This window comes from Macrosteles quadrilineatus, unplaced genomic scaffold (assembly GCF_028750875.1).
Source record: "Macrosteles quadrilineatus isolate MER2022 unplaced genomic scaffold, UCM_ALF_1.0 Scaffold_1__1_contigs__length_201487025, whole genome shotgun sequence".
Classification (NCBI taxonomy): domain Eukaryota; kingdom Metazoa; phylum Arthropoda; class Insecta; order Hemiptera; family Cicadellidae; genus Macrosteles; species Macrosteles quadrilineatus.
Window position 1 is genome coordinate 136,611,020 of NW_026542594.1, and position 24,426 is coordinate 136,635,445.

The 24,426-nt window shown below is 32.5% G+C and overlaps 2 long non-coding RNA genes across 2 annotated transcripts; both read left to right on the forward strand.

Annotated features, from left to right (window-relative positions):
* Positions 1-309: 309 nt before the first annotated feature.
* LOC128985484 (uncharacterized) lies at positions 310-15,680 on the forward strand. The gene is made up of 4 exons (XR_008490032.1): positions 310-749; positions 1,602-1,767; positions 2,684-2,794; positions 15,552-15,680. It is a non-coding gene; the product is annotated as an uncharacterized LOC128985484 (long non-coding RNA).
* Positions 15,681-16,898: 1,218 nt separating this feature from the next.
* Positions 16,899-23,892, forward strand: LOC128990062 (uncharacterized). Its single transcript, XR_008490485.1, has 3 exons — positions 16,899-16,997; positions 20,766-20,868; positions 23,757-23,892. It is a non-coding gene; the product is annotated as an uncharacterized LOC128990062 (long non-coding RNA).
* Positions 23,893-24,426: the final 534 nt, after the last annotated feature.

Consider the following 24,426-nt stretch of genomic DNA (forward strand, 5'->3'; position numbering starts at 1 on the left):
GGAACACTGAACACTGTAATTTTTAATTAATTGATGATGGATTTTGACTTTTCGCGGGGGGGGGGAGTTGTTGGAACATCTGATATTTTTCTGAATCTAGGCTTACTACACATTTCAAGAAGAGTGAATAGGAAACACAGCTTTTTTAAAAGTTTTGTTTATTAATAAAAAAGTCAAACTCTTAACGATTGGCCTTATCATTTTATTTTCTAGTAAATTAAACCAAACGTAAATTTAAATTTTTTTTAGTGTAATATAACTCTAAAAATATGTTAAGTATCTAGTTTGAGCTTGACTTGGCCCATTCGTATGAAAGGAAGAGAGGAAGACTGAAGACAAAACACCAACTTAATTCTAACCTAACTCAGCAAACAAAACAAAACATTTCATTACAATACAAAACAAATTACAAAATCCGTCGCGCGACCAGTGGTGGCCAGTTTACTCACGGTGTGGATTTATTTATTTATTGGCCAACAAATTGCCATTTTGAGGGAAAGTACACGATTTATGTAAAATGTACCTATGACAACTAACTTGTTGAGTAGGCTACACAAGTACAGTAGTGAAAATAAACTATGGAAGCAACAAGAGTATCAAGAACAAGACATAACCTCAAATCAGTCAACTTAAGTGTGCTGATATTTTGTTTAGTGTGTGCCACTGTTAGTTTAGAGTTGTTATTTTTGTGACTGGGTATTGGAATAACCTACACCGAACATCTTTTCACGTTTTGATCCTTGGAGTATGTAAGTATAAGTCACTATACCTAGTAACATAGACGTATTTTAGGCCTTGGCCTTACCTAGACCTAAGTTAAGCTACTGTACAAATTAAATTGGCCAACTTATCATTCCTAATGCCTTAACTTAAGTATAAAAATAGATAAATCTGAAACCTCAAAATAGGCAATCTGTTTTAGAGGAAGTATTTTTCTGCATACTAATTAGGCCTAGGCGTAAGCTACTAAGTTAGGCGGCTTGCTTAGTTCTTGCTGAACCAGTAGTTTATTTAGCTTCAAAGGGCAACTTCCGGATGATAATAGTGTTCAATATATAGGCTAGTAGGTAAGTAGGACTAACTTACTGGTTTACAAGGCAAATGGAATACCATACTGTGTTGTAATACCTTGTTAGGCTAATTTTGAAATATTACTAAGTTATGTGGGTTATATTTTACGTCAGTCACTAACTTAAGTTTATGTAAATTCACCATCAAGAATAAGTTAACTTAATTTAGGCTAGCCTAGGCCTAACATATTCTACCTCAACCAGGTTACAATTTACCGGTATTATAAAAGAAATAGCCTAGCCTATTTGAAATCCATTTTCCTTTTAAACTGAATTGGGGTACACTTCCGTATCTGTTGTCAAAAACAACTGAATGAACATAGGCTATAACGATCGATATTTTCATTCGGTTGTTTTTGACAACAGATACGAAAGTCTACCCCTGTATTGTCTCTTAGTCTTTTGTATTTTAGTTGTTGTATGCTTCCTTTACCAACCAATGATTAGGCCTAACTAATCTTGATACATATTTAGGCCAGAGAAAGGTATGCATGAATTTAACTAAAAGTAGTTTTCTCTCCATTGTTTCAGTTGATAACTCTGCAGCTTTGGTGGAAGTTATTATTTGGTAGCAGTGAATAATTTGCCTACGGTACCAATTCTCCCTAGTGACAAAGTGGCTGTCTAGCAGCCTGTAGGCTGGGAAGGAGGAATAAATTTTTCTTTTGCAATCTGCATCTGAAGCCAGCTATCTTGCGTAATTTTTTTTTTTTTTTATTTACAATCAGACATTAATAATAGGTAGACATACATATTTCAATTAGGTTTTCTCAAAGTTAAAATAAAGTTTCAATCTTAGGTGTTTTTATTTCAATTTTTCTGTTTGATTCGCCATGACTGTGTAGCCTATGTCTTTTTTGCCATAACGGGTACAGTTCCGCAGAGAACCTGCGATATATTATCGGATGAATAATATTATATATCAATAATTATCCGATTCAATACATCGTTCCCTATGTTTTTTCACTATGTAAACATCAAATTGAGTTATGATTTGCAGATTTGGTGAATTGGTTTTGCAATATTAATATCAAATCAGATATATATACCGTCCGATAATATATCGCAGGTTCTCTTAGGAACTGTAGATAAGTTAGGCTCTACCACCAAAACACAACCTAATTCATGATAGGTAGCCTACCTATTGGGTAATAACGTAGCCTAAGGTTCATCACACAGTTAAGAGAGTTTCTCTTTTTTGTGACCCACTTATATAGGAAGTCTTTGATTTACACTATATAAATATTCCGGCAGTGCTAACTTGTGTAAAAGAAAACTGTATTAGTTGAATTTTTTTAAACGCACACATAGGCCTATACACACACCAAACTACATCCGACCGTTGCACTCATTTCAGTCAGTGCTCACCCCAATATTTGTCCGTTCAAGTGACTGAGGATTACTTTTACCACTACCTAGGTCAAAATTTTCAATTTTCAGATTTAGATTTAGCTTTAACAAGGCTACTCAAAAGAAGCAAATGCCATCAAAATATAAAATAGATTTCACTAACAATTTAATATGTGTACCTAGTTGTAGGCTATCCTGGGTGTTGATCAGGAAAATTAAAATATATACAAATTCTAGTGCTAATACTAATCTCTTTTATACAGAGGCAGAACCGGTACGCAAGAACACTAGGATCGTGGTGTAATGGAAATATATGTTGTTGCTACTATAATCAAGAATTGGCTTCGCCCAGCAAAGTTTAGGATTGATGCAAGGTAAATTTATTGTGTTATTTATAATTTAGGTTAAAGAAAAGATTGCTTATCTAATTACCTAATATAGAACTTAAATTTTATTATAATTAACAGATTAGGCCGACATCTAACTACTGTGATGTTTTCTTTTCAAATTGTGAATTTTCAGTGACAGGCTATGCAAATGAGCAAAACTTAATCTGCGGTTTTATCCATCTCTTTTTTCTTTATTGTCAAGAACTCGATGCCTTATCGACAAATTTAATTATAAAGTACAGGTATAGTAAAAAAATAGGTCTTAAAAATGCCTAACGAAGGGGTCTCCAACCTACAGCCTGTGGGCTACATCCGGCCCTCGTGCAGTTTTATTCCAGCCAGCAGAAAGCCAGCATACGTTTTTGAAAATTATTATTTTTTATAGCAAACACCAATTATATTCTCCCACGATTGCGTAAACACGTGTGGTCAGGTGGTCTCAGCTATATCGTGATCATCTCCCGTGATCTCGCCAAGACTCACGAGCATATTATACTGCAGTCTCGACGGTGTCGTGATTGTCTTTTGCAATCCCAGCAACACCCTTCATTGTTGACCGTGATTTCCTTGAGGTGTAAAAAGAAAACTTTGTCAATGAATGCAGGCTTAGCCATGGGAGATATATTTACCTCGCGGCTCATACCATAATTAAGAGCAATTAACTGTCTCTTCCCCATTCAACAAAATTTGTGTACAATACCCTGTCTCCAAGTTGGCAGGTTAATGTATTTAAATAGGAACATAGTAAATGTCTCTCACTTGCTAATTTTTTCTCAATAGGCCTAGGGGAATATTAGTAGTAGTCAAGTAGCGGCAGATTAATTTAAATATATATATTTTTAATTGATCCTAATTGGCAGAACTACAAATTGAAATCTTAAACTAGCTGACATTTTAAGTGTCAAATTTTATAGCCTATTCTCACTAAAAAATCATTGAACTTTTTGTCAAAGATTTAGCTTAGAATGTGATTACTTCTTAATTGCACATCTTTCGTTAGAATTAGAGGCATTTATAATTTTATTTTATGAACAGAACTATATTTTAGATTATTAAAAAAGCAAACTATGTAGTTTATTTGTTTATGGATAGATTTTGATAAAATTTGGCAAACTTATTTACTTTATCCTATAGCCTACTATTGACGTATGCTCAAAAAAACTTTTTACCTTCTCCATGGCTGCAAACCTAACCTTGTTAAATCTAATCTTCATTCAATTTTTATCTTGTATATTTTTTTATATTATCAGCAAGTTAGGTTAGCTTATGACAGTTTAATTTTATAATAGAATGCTCTCATTTTGTCCGTAGTAAACCTTAATCCAATTTTTTCACAATCAGCAAGTTTGGTTAATTTGGTTAGGTTACGACATTTTAGCGAATTTCCCATATAGGGAATAAGCTATTACCGTAGGTCTCATGGTAAGACCTAGACCCGGGACCGATTTACTTTTTCGTTTTGAGGTCCCCAGAGGCCAAAAACACCATCCGTTCAAATTCATATATATATATATATTTATATATATATATATATATTTATATATGTGTCCGTTAGCGCGATAACTCGAGCAAAATTGATCCGATTTTGATGAAATTTGGTACAAACGTGTAAACCTACATTTATTCAAACGAGTTCGCGAACCAGCATAATCGGACCATGGGATCAGGGGTTTATGGGGGGTTTTATGGGGTAAAAATGGGTTTTTCTCATTTTTGACCCTAAAAACTTAAAATTTCTAAATTTCTCTCTAGACCATTTTGAAGAGCTTAAAAAAACAAATAATTTAGTATATTGAAGTGTTTTTGAATGTTCATTGACTACGGAGAAAATTTAAAAAATTGTAAATTTAAAATTCCCATGTTATTCTTATGGAGAACAAATAAACTGTTCTAGTTTGCTTGTTTATGGATATAATTTAGGGATGGTCAAGTCTCGAAATTTCGGGAAATTTTCAATCTCGTTACACGAGACGAGATTACTTTTTGGCCAAGATTTTTATCGAGACGAGAATAAAAAAAAAAAAAAAAAAAAAAAATTAAAAACGCCTGCAGAAAGTCAATGCAATACCCGCAATACAGGAGCGTGTTGTAGTTGCGTTTCCTTTTCGAAGGCGTTCTTATTTAATTAATTCTTTTAATGTAAATATTACTTTAATTCTTTTAATGTAAATATTACTTTCATTATTTTAATAATATTACTTTAATAACATTTAAGAAGTTTTGTTAAGTGTAAGCAGTGTGAGGAATGTTTTATTACTATAAAAAAAGTCAAAACAAGTAACTATTTTATAAAAATTAATATTGCTTTTATTTTATGATTCATTTTATTTTAGGATAAGTTGAACTCTATCCTAACTGATATCACCATGTTTCCTAATCGTAGGCATTTTTAATAAGTTAGGCGTGATTAATAAAAAAATGTTATGCTGATGTTATTTAATGAAAGATTGTAAATATTCTTGCCTATTATCATTATTTTAGTATTTAAACAGTCATCTAACAATGTTACAAAATCAGGTAAAAATTTTGAACGTGCATTTCCCGTTGTGTATGAGAAGAGAAATCTCGTCTCGATCTCGTCTCGAAATTTTATGAGAAATAAAAAATCTCGTCTCGTCTCGTCTCGAACTAAAAATCCAATCTCGTCCATCCCTAATATATTTTAATCAAATTTGGCAATTTGGTTTATTTTATACTAAGCTATCAATATTTCAATTGAAAAAACACATCTCACCATCTTCCCCGTAGCAGCAAACGGGTGAGGTTCATAATGTCCAAATTTCACAAAGTCCAACGTCTAAAATATTAAATAAACAGTGTGTTTCATAACCTCCAAACTTCATAAACTCCAAAACTATAACTTTCAAATAAGCACAGTTTCACAATGTCCAAATTTCACAAACTCCAACTTTTAAATATCAAATAAACAGAGCGGTTCATAACCTCCAAGTTTCATAAGCTCCAACGGTACAGTCTCTGCCATACAGGGCCGAACTTACCTAGGGGCGGACGGGGCGAGCGCCCGGGGCCCCCGGGCCTAGGGGGGCCCCGAAGGGGCCCCTTGCACAGTAGTTTTTATTAATATCTTCGAAAACTAATCAGACACTTACCGAATGATCTTCTTTTTTAACAGCTTTATTTTCGTTATCCTATATTTAAGGTTATTGTTAGGTGAATTTTAAGGTATTACTAGGACCAAAATTCTTGACTCTAAGGGACTTTTCCTCAGGGTTGCACTGGGCCCCGCGCTTAGACCTAGTTTACACGAGCATAGCTGCTAGGCTGTGACGGACCAGTTTGAGTTTCAATGAAGCCGTTCACACAAACCTACGGCCGCGGTGATCAAGTTGAAGGGGGCCCCTTCGCTTGGGGCAAAAAATACTATAAATAATATGAAAACTCTTGTCCTAACGTAGAACGTAACTTGTACAATTGTGTTGGGGTTAAATGGAGATTCAATTGAGATCTAATACTTTTGAAAAATAAAAACATTGTTTGAAAAAAATGTTTTATTAGATGTTATTCTTTTACCTCTAAGTATATGCCATTCACGATTTTAAGGGGCTGAAGTATTATATTACCCATTCAATTAAAAGGTTTTATAAAATAGTAATTAAGTTATACGTCGAAATTCGGATCTTCAATTTAGTCGATAGAGTCAAAGGGTCATTCCATATCAAATCAACAAGGCTCTCAACCTGACCATCTTGGATTTTGATGAAATTTTGCATACTTGTAGTATTTTGAGTCCTGAATCCAAATATGCTTTTTAAAAAAATCTATCTTTTATAGTTTTTATGATATAAATATTTGAAAATGGTAAAAATTGGCGTTTTTTACCGTGCGCGCAAATCTAAAATGTCGTCTAGGATGAGTTCTATTGGTCCTCTCAAGTTGTACAATGGCTCATTTTAAAGAGGATTCAAATGCCTTTAATCTGATACCAAACTCAACCTACTTTGGTAAAAATTAATTTTTTTTGAAAATTTCAAAATATGTTTTTGAAAAAAAATTTAAGATAGTGTTTTTTGAAAAATTTGAAAATTACATATGTTAAAGAATGTAATCTAGTAAGTACATTATAAAAATTTCAAAATGGGATGATAATGGGATCAGCAGTTATGATAAAAATACTTGACTATGGTTCACTGTTTCCAAGCATTTCGGCGCATACAGCGTGTAAGTACTAACCTAAATGTATCATTAAATAAGAGTCTATTAATTGTATGATTAAAATTAAAAATATCTGTCTATATTTGAATTATGTATGTCATATTTTGCTATATATAAGCTAAATCTAGCAAGTAAACAACATTATTCAAGTTAACAGAGTTTCCGTCAACCTTTGAACAAATATGGACCAATGGGTTTTGGTTCAGGTTCCTCAGTCTTTTCCAGTTAGTTGTGTTGCAACGATTTACTGTAATCAATCTTTAAGTCTGCCTTTTCACTAGGCTGGAGACTCTAGTTAGCCACTAGATCTGTGCAAAATCACATTGTGAAGCACTTTACGTTTACACTATCAGGTTGCAGCGACCCATCTCGGCTGTAGCGACTCGGTCTTGAGACAAGAGGAAAGACTGACAAACATAAGTTAGACCTGTGTACCTGTCAAACAAATTACAACTTCTCAAGACCGGGTCGCTACTGCCGAGGTGGGTCGCTGCGACCTGATAGTGTAAACGTAAAGTGCTTCACAATGTGATTTTGCACAGATCTAGTGGCTGACTAGTGTCTCCAGCCTAGTGAAAAGGCAGACTTAAAGATTGATTACAGTAAATCGTTGCAACACAACTGGAAAATACTGAGGAACCTGAGCCAAAACCAATAGGTCCATGTTTGTCTGTCTTTCCTCTCGTGACAAGAGAGAGAGACAAACAAGCATTGATAATTTTGTCACACAATATACTGTGATCAATCTATTTAAATCCTGTAGTAATCTTATTATTGATACATAGATAATATTCCATGATAGCCTAATTATTTAGTTTTGGGGAAATGTCTGCTCATAAGTACCTATAAATAATGTATTCTCACATAAACAATTAAAAGTTTTTTTAGTGAAAACTGATTTGTGGATTTAAATACCACAAACCACATACCACATTTCTGTATAACTTCTATTTTGATATGTCAAAAATTAACAAAAGTTACGGAGAATTTTCAAAATGTCCGTCCGGTTATTTTTTAACTTTGCAAGGGTATTTTTTTAAATATCATAGCAGTCAAATAAAGGAATTGGATTATGGCTGCTAATAATAACTAAAGCTCAAAACATCTATTTTCATTAGAAAAATCATTTAAAAAAATAACACTTAAAACTTAAAACCCAAGTATTTTTTTCATGTCCGGGAAATTTTGTTCCAGAACTAAGGGTCGCGACGCCATAAGTAAGGGTCAGCAAATTGGGTAATTTTTCTTTCTTTTTTTTTAAAGTTATTACTGCTTAGTGCTTATAAAGTAATCAAAGCAGGTATTTTCTTAATCCCAGATAAATGAGCTATTCAATTATGGTTTTAAGTCATAAATCATAAACTTACTGGGTTTGCTGTAGACATGGAAGTTTGGATGACATTTTTTTACTAAAAAATGTCAGTGAAAAATGAGTACCTATTTTTAATTTTTTGCAGAACCATAGTATGCACAATTAAATATTTTTTTAAGTAGAGTATTTATCTGGGAATAGAAAATTATAATAAACATTATCATTTAAAGATAAAATTAATATGAAAAAAAATAAAATATGAAAAGTGGAAAATTTGTTCAAAGTAGCCCCCATGTTCAAAGGTTGACGGAAACTCTGTTAACTTTAATAATGTTGTTTACTTGCTAGATTTAGCTTATATATAGCAAAATATGACATACATAATTCAAATATAGACAGATATTTTTAATTTTAATCATATAATTAATAGACTCTTATTTAATGATACATTTAGGTTAGTACTTACACGCTGTATGCACCGAAATGCTTGGAAACAGTGAACCATAGTCAAGTATTTTTATCATAACTGCTGATCCCATTATCATCCCATTTTGAAATTTTTAAAATGTACTTACTAGATTACATTCTTTAACATATGTAATTTTCAAATTTTTCAAAAAACACTATCTTAAATTTTTTTTCAAAAACATATTTTGAAATTTTCAAAAAGAAATAATTTTTACCAAAGTAGGTTGAGTTTGGTATCAGATTAAAGGCATTTGAATCCTCTTTAAAATGAGCCATTGTACAACTTGATAGGGCCAATAGAACTCATCCTAGACGACATTTCAGATTTGCGCGCACAGTAAAAAACGCCAATTTTTACCATTTTCAAATATTTATATCATAAAAACTATAAAAGATAGATTTTTTTAAAAAGCATATTTGGATTCAGGACTCAAAATACTACAAGTATGCAAAATTTCATCAAAATCTAAGATGGTCAGGTTGAAAATAATTTTTTATTGGTTGATTTCATATGGAATGACCCCAAAATCATACAGCGCCAGTAGGATAAAAAATCTATATAGACATTTTATGACAACTAGGGTCGTCTGATGTTAACAAAAATTACATTATTTAGGAGCGGGCGAGCGTTGTCGACTGAAATTGTAAAAAAGCGCTCAACAAGCAGCTGCAACAATAAATGATAATGAGCTGATAAGGGATCCTGTCTAGTCTTGTCTGTCTCACGCACGCGCATACACATACATACAATGCCTGATCGCCAATCCAAAACAATATAAATCACTTTACTCCTAGTGTGTTTTTGGTTGACATTGTCGTACTTTTGTGTTGTATTTTATTATTAATTCTGCAAACACTGCAAAGAACAAATTAATGTTGTATTGAATGTTAGGTTTGTGTTGTATTAATTTATATTGAATACATTTAAACATCTTTCAGTTTACTCATATAAATGGTTAGCTTGTGATTGGTTATTAGACTTGTATTGTAACATTTTACTCGTCAAGAAAAAACTCAAACTCGTTAAAGTTCTTAATGGTACTTTTCATGCTAGGACTTTTAACATATTATACAAACGAGAATTCCATGCCAAAACCACTATGAAAATAAACATAAGTCATAGTTTATAATTTTATAGTTTTAGTGCAGCCAAGAAATGTAGGAAAAGCAGGAGGTTGTAATTGCCATGCCAACGTGATAAACGTATCAGAGTAGGAAGTGACATTTATTTATAGGGAAAATAACTATGTTCTAAACTTTATAATGATTAATCTATAAAAAGTAAACTTTAAAATTGTTTTGACTTGTATCTTATAAACTTAGTACAGTAAAAGGTTTGTTAGTAAAATTATAGTAAGTTATAAAATATATTAAAGCTTTAAAGGTTTATGCATTATCTCTGACTTACATCACGTGTTTAAATATAACTTATTCCATTAATTAATGTTAGTTATTTTTCATTTGAGTTTTCATTCAAGCACCAAATAGAATGTGTATTACAGTAAAAAAATTAAATTAAACCTTTTACAAGTACGTGTTATTTTATTTTTATTTTATCTATAGTTTTCATTATTTGTTGCAAAGGATATTACATTTTAATGTATTGCAAAAAATGTGTAAGGTACCTGCTAGGTATTTAAAAATTTTATAAATACAATTACAACAAGAACAAATCATAACATAACACCGTACATTGTAGCTATTTTCAGACTTAAAATATTACATACAATTAGTTTATACAAAATACAGCATTCTAACAGGTTTACATATTAATTCACCATGAAATTAGCTATTTAAAATTAGTGTGCATGTAAATGCGTTACATTGTGTACCGTATATGTTCTCGTATAATCATACTGGGGGCCCCATCGGAAAATTCGCCCGGGGCCTCTAAAGTCCTAAGTCCGGCCCTGCTGCCATAAGTCAATCGAATTGGCGGGATACCGAGGCGGACGGGCCGAATGAACCTCTCTGTTTTACACAAACATACATTCACTCAACCTGCTCTGCTACACTTATTTGTTAACATACAAATTTCAAATTGATATATTATTTTTCTGGAAAAACCAGTGCTCATTACTATGTAGCTAGTTTTTACCTTAACATAATTTTTATAATTTATTTAGGCAAATTAAAACAGATGATTGTTTTTTAACACCATAAAAAACATGAAAAATGTAGTAAGCGAGGAACTTTTTTATTTTTTGGTCAGGGAAAAAATTCCTGCGGCAAAGTTTTAGATCAAAGTATGAATTTTATTTTTTATTTGAAGCTTTTTTTGATACGGAGCCTGCTTGTATAATTTTTAAGCGATTAAAAATAGGCATAAAATCGCTTGGCATTGGCGCTAGGAGTTTGGCCGGCTCAGCATCAGTTTACGGGATATAGAAACTGAGTTTCTAGCATTTAATTATCATTATACTGTATTACATCAAATATGTCATTACATTGCGAAGAATGGTAACTTAATTTACAGGCGTATGTTTGTGCATTTTAATGCTTACCGGTAGTCTATAGTTAACAAAATTCTTTGATATAAATGCTTCCCCGATTGTAATTTCGGAAATTGTCTTCGTGAAATATGAAAAGGCATATAAAGATGTGGAGATAATTTAAGTTCTTGGTAAAACCCACTGAATTAGCGACCTGGCCCAGTTATTATTTCTACTTTTATTCTCCTTTCGTTAAGGTAAACTAAATTAGTGTAAATGCATCCCTTTGACTAAACTTTACCCTAGATTTGGTTCTGGTCAAAATAATATAAACAAAAATAGAAACTACTCTTATTCTAAGTTTATGTGGTGGAATTCCTGCTAAAAGTGCGGTTGACTTTACATTCTATCGAAATAGGCCTATTTAAAACGTTCAGCGGGTTCATAGTTGAGACCATGGTTGAGACCACATTACAATACCTATTTATTTGCTTCTTCATCCTCTTTAGCCATTTAGTTGTTAGATAGTATTACATGTTATATTCAATGGATATATTATGATTTTATTTTAAAACATTTAACGAGTTTATATTCATCTATATTTGAAATACCCCCGCCGCAGCAAACCTGCAGACTAAGCGAATTTCCATTTGACTGATTTGATTTACACTGAAATGTCTACTTAAAAATATAACATTTATTCCCGATTTAAATAGAATTAGTTTAACAAGTACTTAGGTTTGCTGCATCAGGGAGGTAAAACTGTTTTTTTTATGTTAATAGTTTGTAAGAAATAAAAACATTTTTCTAATTTGATCAAAATATGTTCATAAACAAGCAAACTACAACAGTTTACTTATTCTCCATAAGAATAACATGGGAATTTTAAATTTACATTTTTTTGGAATTTTCTCCGTAACCATTAGGCGCATAATAACGCTTCAATATACTAAATTATTTGTTTTTTTAAGCTCTACAAAATGGTTTGGAAAGAAATTGCTAAATTTTATGTTTTTTGGGTCAAAAATGCGAAAAACCTATTTTTACCCCATAAAACCCCCCGTAAACCCCCGTTTCCATGGTCCGATCATGCTGGATCGCGAACTCGTTCGAATAAACGTAGGTTTACACGTTTGTACCGAATTTCATCAAAATCGGATCATTTTTGCTTGAGTTATCGTGCTAACGGACACACACACACACATATATATATATATATATATATATATATATATATATATATGAATTTGAACGGATGGTGTTTTTGGCCTCTAGGGACCTCGAAACGAAAAAAAAATCGGTCCCGCGTCCAGGTCTTACCATGAGTACTACGGTAATAGCTTATTCCCTATATGGGAAATTCGCTAAAAGCTAATCAACGGCTCACGTCTAACATTTTTGCCACTGCAGTGCATGGTTAGGGTTTGATTACCCATTTGTCGAAACCAATCACGAAATTACGTTTCTCCAGCATTGACAAGCATATAAAGAAAAGGAAACTACCTCAAAATATTACTGTTATAGGTTTTCCCTGTACTTTATTCATACTATGCATGCCTACCTGTTTAAGCAATCTACAGAAACATTGTTTGTAAAAAATTAAAAAATACAGGCTATTTTATGCATTAAACTATTGGCTACAACTTAGCCACAGGCAGAACCTCTCTGACCAAAACAAAAAATAGGCCTATATATTTTTTTGCAAAGTATGGTGTTTCCTCTTGACGATAGCTTCCCTCTTGACTGCAACGCCAGCAAGGCCGTGGTGCGAAGTTTTTGCTGGACTGTACTTTTTCTTATCCAACCTAAACCCCTAATCAATTCAAGCTAAGTGCTGCATACATTTTAATTTATATTCACTAAAAAATTGAGATTCAGACTAGTTAAAGTTAAACTGTGTAATGAAATGTAAGTGATAATTTAAGGTAACATATTATAAATAATATTACAGAAACCCTTACAGTTAATAAAACACTATTCTACAAATTCTCTCCAGAAAGTAAATCTTATGAATAATTAACCACTACGGAAATCTATATATATAATATGCTAAGCCGATTTTTGTAAACAGACCATTTATTTATTTATATGATTAAAACTGTTGCAATAGGAAATGTCTACTCACTGTTCTGTTTAAGTGACAAAGAAGGAAAAATGAGCTTTTTTCTGCCAGAAACAAGAAAATGAAATGTATTAAGAAAAATATGTGTTTCATCCCGCGCGTGCTTTGCATGTCACAAGGGATTATGTATTTAATAAAAAAATTGCATTAATTAAAATTGTTTGAATTGAATTGAATTGAATATATACATATATAAAAATTTTAACGAATGGTGTTTTTGGCCTCTGGGGACATCAAAATGAAAGAGTAAATCCATCCCGGGTCTAGGTCTTACCATGCCACCTACGGTAATAGCTTATTTCCCTATAAGGAAATTCGCTAAAAATGACACCAAAAATGATTGAAGCAAAAGTTATCAGTGGTAAGTTTAAAGGAGAAATAGTCATAATCCAAAGAATAATGATGATTTCATCCGAATTACCCTCTGAATTTAAGAAACTAAAATTTCCTTTTTGTCTTGCTTTCGCAATAACCATTTTAAGACACCAGGGCAATCCCTGACTGTCGTCGGTTTAAATTTAGAAAATGCATGCTTTCACACGGACAGCTGTACACATATATATACAAATATAACAATTTTAACGAATTGTGTTTTTGGCCTCTGGGGACATCAAAATCAAAAAGTAAATCGGTCCCGGGCCTAGGTCTTACCATGCCACCTACGGTAATAGCTACTGTACTTTCTTATAGGGAAATTTGCTAAATAGAATCTAAAAACTTTAAAAGGTACCTATCTAATAACTTGTTGAATTATTTACATTGAACACTATTTTTAAATAGAATATGCAATAATCGTTACAACAACAACAACTTCATACCTTAATATTTTATACGACAGTCAAAGACTCCACTGTTTGTGATTACGCATTTTTATTGGTAAATAAAAGGTATACAATGCTTAGCTCTCCACTGAAAAGGCAATCAAAATATAAATTATCACCTTGTCAAAACTTTAACATTATTGAACTAGCCATATTAAGTTGCAAAGAGAAACGAGACTGCTGTGAGTAAAAAAGTGTAAATACTCGAGTATGAGCTTTTATTGAAACGTGACCAGTATACCTACAATATGTAGTAGGTTATTTAATGATGTATAAGTTAAATCCTACTTATAAAAATGTATTTCTGCGTTTATGTATGTTAGGATCTACCTTTTTATGTAGTTTAAACTCATCCTTTTAGTGGGTAGAATGAATGAAGTACAAGGTTTTCGGCACATTTCTAACAAAGGGCTATTTTTACACATAACAAAAAAACAACTGATGTAATCATTATGAAATTTTAACAGCTATTAGAAAATATACTTATAAAACATATTTATATGTTTTAAAATTTTTCATCGGGAAAAAAATCTCTTACGATATTTGTAATGTAATAAAATTGGCTTTTTAATTGAGAGACGTAACAGTTAAGAAACTCAGCTGAAAGCTTGAATTAAAGGTATTAAAAATGTAAAAATGTAAATTTGATTTGCACATTGTGTGCTAACACATATTTGAGTCACACAGCTGAGTGTTCTTCAATCATAAAATGCACGTATAATCAGTAGTTGAGCGCTGGCGAACGGTGCCTGCTATCTGACTGTGGCAACCACTGTAGAGACTTCTGACTCAGACTGTACCGTTGGAGGTTATGAAATTTGGACATTATGAACCACACTGTTTATTTGGTATCTTAACGTTGGAGTTTGTGTAATTTGGACATTGTGAAACAGTGATTATTTGAATGTTATAGATTTGGAGCTTATGAAAATTGGAGGTTATGAACCACTCTGTTTATTTAATATTTTAAGCGTTGGAGTTTGTGAAATTTGGAGTTTATGAAACGCTCCCCAGCAAACCTAACTACTCACTAAAATTAATGTTATTTAAATAGGAAATAAATCTGAAAATTTATAGGGAATATTTTAGTAGAAATCAAGCCGGGTAAATGGAAATTCGCTTAGGATGCAGGTTTGCTGCGACGGGGGTATTAATTTTATAATAGAATGCTCTCATTTCGTCCGTATCACAAAAAGCCTTTACCTTGTGACAAACGACAACTACAATCGCATCGATAGTAGATGATGTTGTGATTCGATAGAGTAGCGAACAATTAACGTTAGTCGCTAAATCGGTGGCGTTTTTAGACAAAAAAGTGCTCACCGAGGAAAAAGGGTTGGAGACCCCTTGTCTAACATATTATATTTTATCTATAGCTGTCTTAGAAAATAACTCTGTTGAACCTCTTTTACAGGAACAATAGAAAACTCAAGAAGGCCATTTGGGAGATGAAGAAGACCAGAATTATTTTTTTTGTAAATTGTACATATCTTTTTTATATTTGTGTTTAAATAATTTTTAATTAAACTTATTTTATCATACAAACAAAGTTTTTTCTTTTAAATGTTTTCCTTGAATGCAATTTTGTTTTAAACAAATATGTTTTGTGATACTTTTGTTTTTGTTTTGTCAAATAAGAAATATATATATATATTTACATTTTTGGGTCACCCAAGAACTTTAACAAACTACCTATAACTTCAGAATAATAAGTCAAATCAAGGTAAGAACAGTAAAGAAGTCTGAACTGATATTATTTTAATCGCCATGAAATTTGAAATGTGAAAAAATGCAACCTAATTCTTCTAAACATATTTTACCAATAAATGTATGAGACATTTATTTGATATTCAATTTAATATTTATTTAATGTCAAATTAAGTGAGGTTGAACCTAAATTGACCATTTATTTGATATCAAATGAATGTTCGCGAATATTAATTTAATATTCGAATGTCAAAAATGTTATATCAATATTTATCACCATCATATTTAAAATGTGAATGTAAATTCAATCATATTCTCTTTATTATATTTTACCAATAAATTTATGAATGTCAAATTTGATATTTATTTTATATTCAATTTGAATATTTATTTGATGTAAAATTGAGTGACGTTTGAACCTAAATTGAACGTTTATTTGATATCAAACGAATGTTCGTGAATATCAATTTGATATTCAAATGTCAAAAATTTGATAGCTATTTGATATCAAATAAATATTCGGTGCTATGTGGGAGCATATTTTAACCCAGATAGCACGTAAGCTTGATTCAAGCCTTGAATTACGCTTGCTTTTACTTGAAATGACAGCTTTGAATTGTCACTTTAGATTCAAACTCGAGTCAAATGTCAACTTCGTGTAACACACTTGAATTACGCTTACAGTGGATTGAATTAACAGCTTTCAAATGTCACATTAGATTCAAACTGGATTCGAGTATACACAACACACTACTATTACGCTTGCACTTGCTTGTATTAACAGCTTTGAAATATCACATTAGATTCGAATCCGAGTCGAGTGTAATATTACCCACAATGCACTTCCATTACGCTTACGTTGGTTTGAAATTACAGCTTTTAAGTATCACGTTGGATTCGAATTGGAGTCGAGTGTATGTTACCCATAATTCAGAGCGGGAACGACGCTAACGGTGGGACCGACACTTGAAGACGCCATCTACCATATTGCTTTGTTTTGTTTATTGTGTATTTGTGAGCGATTCATTCTCAATCTATCTCATTGAGTTGAGAATATCGATATTGTGGTGCTGAGTTGTTCAAGTTATATTATATTGTTAAAGCTGATTTGTTATTAAGTTTCATCTAGGCCTATTTCTTCTTATCCATCAAGGTAAGTTCTTATTAGCACAAACTAAGTAAACTCAAGGATTGTGACTAACAAAATCAAATCGTCTTAAGTTAATTACAAGAATAGCCTAGGAAGAAATTAAGTAAACTCAAAATCAGTGAAAATTTTGAAAGAGCCAAGTAAGTTATAGCCTAAAGCCAGCCACTTTTGAGTTGGTAAGCCTACGTGCAATGAGTAGCCTAGCCTAAAAAATAAATGTTGTCAACTTATCGGCCTAACTTTGAGTTGTATTTTTTTTACCAGCTTGGATATCAAGCTCTCCATGTAGGATACTTAGGTATTGTGGTACTGGTATGGTCTAACTTAGGCCTAGGCATTGTCTTCACTGTTCATAGTATAGACTATGGTAGGTTATAGCCTAGATTAGCCATAATGGGCCTAAGTTACGTTGTAGTCTATTCTATAAAGCTGGGTTTTTCTAGGCGGGGAGAGAGTAGCGTGGAGAGTGAACTCCTCTTGTCTTAAAGTTTAATGTTACCGGTACTGTTTTCCTAGGAAGCAGAGCGGAATGCCGTGTTAATCGATTTTCCGCTCTCCGCGCTCCTCTTCCACGTCTAGGAAAACACGGCTTTAGACTTAACTTAATGCCATATTTTATACCATGATATTTTAATGTGTAGGTAACTTATAACTTAGGGCTAGGGACTTAAAGCTAAGTTACTTCAGTAGCCTACTCGATAAGTATTTAAGCAGCTACTTTGTTAGTGACTTTGTCAGATAAAATGCAGTAACCTACGTTTAATCGCAGTAAGAGTCTGGTCAGCTTTCAGGCGATTAGTTTCTGATATAGGTAGGCTACAAAATTTCTTCTCCATTAAACTAAAAATTGGCATTAAGTTAGGTTAACTTACTTTGATTTTGTCCACTTAACTTAAGGCCTATTTTGCTTGGAGCGATTATCGCTCAGTTACTATCGCTGTTACGGCGACCGTTTTGCTTAGAGCGATTGATTTACGGTCGTCGTACGATTTTTCATCAGCACTCACGATGGTGAGGTCATGAGTGCGTGTTGTAACTTTTTAAACTATCTCCTCAGGGAGGAGTTAGAAGACGAGGCTCTACTTGACCCTAGGGGAAGTATCAATAGACGATCGATAGAAAATACGTAGTGATAGGATAGGATAGGAGTGAGTGATAGGGTTTGGAACGGATGCGTATCACTAGATGTCATTATTTAGGATATAAATAGAAAACTGTAGGCTAGTTTAAGCTACTTATTAAAATCAAAATTAAGAAAAATGCAAAGGAACCTAAACCTAAATAAATAAGTAGGCTAGGTTATTTATTTAGGTTTAAGTTTTTTTGCATATTTCTTAATCTTAATCCTTTAGCCTATAGCAAAATAGGCTAGTATAATTAAATAACTTCTTGATCAGCATTTTACGTGTTATTAAATTTACGGAAAGTAAATAAAAGAAACGTCTTATAACACTTAAAACATATATTTACATTCGCCTATTGGGTCTGATGATGATTGGAGTGTCCAATCGAAATCGATCACCACTTACCATCTGTTTTGTATATTTACCGTCTTATGAGTAACAGTATAAGCGTAAATATATGTTTTAAGTGTTATAAGACGTTTCTTTTATTTACTTTCCGCTAGTATAATATAATCTTACTAATATTTTAAATGTGAAAGTTTGTGTGTTTGTTTGTTTGTTTGAAGTTCAATCACGCATTAAGTAACTACTGGTCGGATCGAGCTGAAATTCGGTATGATGATAGCTTTCGTTCCCAATTAACATATACATATTCTTATCTCAAAGACCCATTCAGGCTCCGCCCCAGTGGCTTTGGAGATTTCCATGTTAACCTTATCAGTATTCAAATTTAAAATGAATAAAATAATTTTACCAGCGGTTTCAACTACACGAGTTGGTTCTATGATATTCAATAGTACTGAAAAGTTATAGTGTTTACTAATAGGGTGCAGAACATATGACAACAGCTTATTTGACCCAAGCAGCAACAAAAAGCTATGGGCGCGTTCTGGGAACATGTACCGGTGCACCGGTGCAGATCGATTAACCGGTGACTTGTTCACCGGTACCGCCCCGGGGCAAGAGTCTTGGTATCCCAGAACGGTTATTCACCGGTTTAAGGTACACATCGGATTATAATATACACATTCACCTATTATTTACTTTATAATATTTAAACCAAACAAACTTGTTCTCACAGAATAAATTATTTGAAAATTATTCACTTAATACGGAATAACACCCTCATAGAATAAATTATTCACTCATTACGCAACATAACCTATAAAACTGATGAACTATTAAATTATTCGATGGACCCGCCATCTTGCCGTAGCTACATGCTGTTGTTGGTGTCCAAGAAACTGACCAATCGACCAATCAGAGGTCGCCGGTGTATTATGCACCGTACAATTTCTCCGGTGCATAAATCTTGCACCGGTGGAGGAAAAAGAGGAAATAGCTGTCTGCTAGGTTAACTCACCGGTCTCCCAGAACGACACATTTTTTGCACCGGGGCAACACCGGTGCACCGGTACATGTTCCCAGAACGCGCTCAATGATACACAATGGGAACTGACAAAAAATAGGACTGTTTACAGTTATGCTTAAGTTTTTTATTTATAAATAATTTGTGATTGTGCGAATATTTGGTAACTTATTCGTCTCTATTGTTTAGGTAAAGTGGTAGCACATTATTATGGCTATAGTAGATGTGTAAATTATCGTAAGTTAAAAGAACCAAATTTACTCAAACTGTGTCCTCTCCCATTGCAAACACAAAGCAAGAGTATAACTGCAATAAGCATTTTATACTTATACGCCAACCCCGTACGAAGGACGGGTACTCTGCTAGTATACAATACATATAAAAATAAATTTGATTAAAATGTTTTTCGTGGATCCCACAAAAAATGCTTGCGGACCACACCTTGAGAAACTCTGACCTAAGTTAAACTTAATAATTTACATTGAATGAAACATTTTAATCTGAGTCAAACATTTAAAGTTATAACTTTACTTAAGTATTTTATGGGAAAATAACATAATCCTAACTTAACTTAAGTTAATATTTTAAGGTTACCTAAGTTAAATTATCGAATAAAATTTGCATCTGATGATATAAAATAGGCCTTTTGTAGGTTTATTGCAGAACTGTACCTGGGTGTTTTAACATAAATAATATAAATATTTTATAACTAAAATAACTTAGGTCTAGGCTTAAGTTTCACAGGTTATGTAATAAAGATCTTCTAAATAAAGTTATACACATCGGCCTACAGCTGGATTTTTTTTAACCAGAAGCGGTTAAGATAGGCACTGTAGGGGTGGCACAATTTTTATTTCACCTGCGGAATTTTAATACGGACAAAATGAGAGTAAAAAAATAAAAAAACGTATAATTTGTGTAATATAAAAATTAAACTGTCATAACCTAACCTTACTAACCAAACTTGCTGATAATCACTACTGATAATCTCTATTACTAATCCCTACTGAATAATTTACTACCTTTAGTCCATCAGTGACGTTGAATATTAGGATCGGTCTATTTTGATCGCCCTACCGGCGCAAGTACCGATCAGTAGTGAACTTGTTAAACAATTGATTTATTAAAATATTAAGGATACCTAATATGAAAGTAAAATATTTGAACTTCAGAAATTATAATTAACCCCATGTTTGAAATGGGAAAACTTTAGGTCTTAGGGGTTAAATGTAGGCTACTATTCTGTATTAAGTTCATTTTAAGTATTTTTTTTTTTAGCTGCTGCACAGAAAATGTTGGGCATAAGTGAAGTCACGGAAGCCAAAGTTACAAGCGTTGTTGCTAAGTGGCTTCAACAAGCCAAAACCAGATGTGAAAGAAGGTAAGGATAAAAAATTGTCGCTAACTAACTATTCAAAAACTCGCCATTAATAGAATTCCATTGGTAGCCTAATAATACTGTACAGTGGACTCAATTATACAGGGAAGGAGACACTTGAAACTGACGTGCCCAACAACATACTTACAACTGCATACTTGTTACATGATTAAAGTCTAATGCAAAATATATTTAAGCCAATAATGTTAATTCTGTAAAAATAGCCAAACTATAGACACTTTGGGATAATTACTGTAAACAAAACACAAGATGCCAAGACTTAGAACCTTTAAAATATTTTAATCTTTAGACATGTGATGAATGGTCTCAAATCTATCCTAGTTCGGCCGCTTAGAAAACGACCTGCGCGCTAATGCTAAACCAATGCTGGAGGAGGTCGTTTTCTAAGCGGCCGACCTATACAAGACAAGTTGTTTCACAACCGCTCACTTCCTGCCGATCCAGGGTGGTTAAACCGTACTGATAAAAATTGTCTGGTTTAAGAATTATATCTGCTGAGTGCAGTCTGGTTACTAGGTGTTCGGGTAAAAAGGAGTCTACTGCATAATGGTTTTTCATAAAAAATATTTTTTATTGTTTATTATTATGATTACTCAAGTACTGTATAAGCTAAAAAATACCCCCGCCGCAGCAAACCTGCCGACTAAGTGAATTTCCATTTGCCTGAATTGATTTTCAATTAAATGTATTTAATTAACATTAGCTTTAATGAGTACATAGGCTTGCTGTTACAAGGAGGGTAAAAAAGTGTGTTTTTTAGTAAAATATTAATTACTTAGTATCAAATAAATAAATTTACCAAGTTTGGTCAAAAACAAGCAAACTACGACATTTTACAATATTCTCCATAAGAATAACATGGGAATTTTAAAATATATATTTTTTTTCTCCGTAACTAATAATTGTACAAAAACACTTTGATATACTAAATCATTTGTTTTTTTAAGCTCTTTAAAAAGGTTTGGAGAGAAATTGGGAAATTTTGTGATTAAAAGGTCAAAAATTAGAAAAACCCATTTTAACCCCATAAATCCCTGTTCCCATGGTCCGATCATGCTGGTTCGCAAACTTATTCAAGTTTATCCCGCTTTACACCTTCAAACCAAATTTCATTAAAATCGGACAAAAATTAACTTAGCCTACACAAGTTATCGTGTTCACGGACATATAATCTATATATACATATATAAAAATGTGAACGAATGGTGTTATTGGGCTCTGGGACATCAAAATGAAAAAGTTAATTGGTTCCGGGCCTAGGTCTTACCATGCCACCTACGGTAATAGATTTTTTCCTATAGGGAAATTCGCCAAAAGAAAAATGCTAGTATTTTTATTCTTGTAGAGGGGTTTTCATGTTTCATAGCAATGCTGGGCCTTACCTGGATTAATTTATACAGTAAATTAAAGCTTATATATATTTGTAAAGTATGAGCAAGATTTGTAACAAATATCTTGGCTATATTTAGGATAACCAACCAAGAACTATCACGAGGGTGGTCTACCGTTACACTTTAGACGCATAAATGAGCGAAGCATTATTTGAAGATTAATGGCTAAAGCAGCTAACAACCTACAACATGTTCCCTTTCAACAGATTCACCGTTTGTTTGCCCGATATTATTTAGGTTCTAAAGAATGACAAATTTATCTGATAGTTCATTTATTTAGTTAAGAATAAGAATTGATAAAAGCCTGACCATTTGCTTGTACTTTGTAAATGCGCATAGCGGGATGTACTCGTGCAATCAACATTTGTTCTACAATCGTCAGGTCAGTTCATTCGTTCGGGACACTTGACACATCCATATTATTTAACGCCGTGAATTTAGTTGCATTTGAACGACAACGCGAACAAATCGGTGATTGGTTTGAACACCAAAAAATTTCTTGAAGCTGTTAGTTGTTGGTTATGACAGTTAGTGCAAATGTAAAATTTTAGTGCATCTAATTCGTGTTGGAATTGATTAGCTAACTGCCTATCATTATCAGCTTCTTCCACCACTGCTTCATCTGGTTCTTCTTGTTCACGACGCCACTCTCTTACAATATTTGCGTTATTGGTGCGTCGACCAATATTACGACGTGGCCTTTGAGGCATGCTCAAAACAAATATAGCAAAACTGTTACTTCCATTGATAAACTGTTACATTCCAACTTTAACCTAGGATGAAAGTAAACATTGAAATGTAAACAAAACAGTTACAAACAATTAACATATGTTTATCTTAATTAAATGAAACGAGATAAACCCATATGTCATAGACCCAATATAATTTTTCTTTCAACTTATATTAAAATAACAAGCGAAATTGCGTGACGCGTAAAATAAAATCCAGAAGGAAATTTGCAAATATTTTTTACCTAAACATTGTGCTCAGTATTCTTAAGCTGTTGGCCAAATTTCATATCAATTGTTCAAGCCATTACATTCTGATGCTCTTACAAAGAAGTTACAAAGTGAGCTTCGCTCAACTAGTTTTATACTTAAACCGTAAAATACAAAATCCCGCAGATTCACCTATTTATTTTATCGAAGTGATAATGCCGCAACGCCTAGGTTTTGCCTGAAGTAATGTGAAAACAATCCTGGGCTTGTGTTTAGCATTTTTTGACAATCAAAATGTAATTGTGTTTTATACATAGTAATAATTAATACTAATATTATTGGGAAGATCATATATTGTATTTGTATCATTGTAGGAATAAATTAATTTTCACTAAACAGGCCTACACTGGTTGTGAGTTAAACTGCGTTAGCTTAAAATGTTGCTTACTTGCCTATTTTTTTATACCAGATACAAAATTAATCATTTTGGTTGATTATCCTTAAATTTAATATTGATTCTATTTGTTTTGACTTTTTTCAGAGGGAAAAAAACCTGCCACTGTGGACAGTGGGGAAGAAGTTCCACTCAATGGGGATGAAGATCTTGTTGAATAGATAACTTACTCTGTATTATTTTTAAAAGTAATCGTAAAAAGAGGAATTTTTGAGGGAACTGTTTGTTGAAAGTTAAAGATACGAGGCATTTTCAAATGTGAATGTGTTATGTAAATCTTCAATATAAATCTATTTAGACAAATTATCTCTTGTGTTTTATTTTTAATTTCAAAGAATTCTGAATTCTACGTACTGAATAGTAATATTATGTAAAATTGTAGGGTTGAAAACTATAATAACTCTTGTTTTCCTGCTCTTTTATAAAAACAAGTTTTTAGATGGTATCTCGCTTTTTTATTTAGAGAAGTGTCTTAGCATGTAACAACTAGAGGCATTGAAGTTATTAGATTATGTTGTAATTGTGAAAAATTATCTGAAATATTGGAAGATTATATTGTGCTATGCATCTCAACCTAAAAAATATGAAATTTGTATTACATGTAAGACTGTGTGAATCCTGGTAAAAGCATATGAATTAAATTTTCAGAAATAAAAAAAGAGCTTGTAAGTGGCTAAAAAAGAATTATTTCTTGTATTCTTCAATTAATATTCAAATAAGATGTTTCAATTTTTATTCAAACTAGATATTTCAAGTT